Source organism: Oratosquilla oratoria, chromosome 31 (genome assembly GCF_046742065.1).
Source record: "Oratosquilla oratoria isolate Oo_2021 chromosome 31, ASM4674206v1, whole genome shotgun sequence".
Taxonomy (NCBI): Eukaryota; Metazoa; Arthropoda; class Malacostraca; order Stomatopoda; family Squillidae; genus Oratosquilla; species Oratosquilla oratoria.
Window position 1 is genome coordinate 50,452,407 of NC_134807.1, and position 310 is coordinate 50,452,716.

A 310-nucleotide genomic window follows, 5' to 3' on the forward strand; every position below is an offset into this window, starting at 1 on the left:
GCTGTGTAATGTTTGAAGACACATGAAAAGAAAGAAAAATGATCACGTTACCAAAAATGCATGGGAAACCAATAAGGCAGACTTAAAGCTAGCAAGGACGTGGGGAATCCTAATTCAATACATACTACTTAGGTCTGTTTGTGCAGGGATGTTCGTGTATGTACTTATGTGTGATGGTACAATGTATGTAGGCCTGTATGTGAGTATGTATGTATGTATGTATGTATGTATGTATGTATGTATGTATGTATGTATGTATGTATGTACGTGTGTATGTATATATGAATGCATGTGCGTGTGTATATACGTA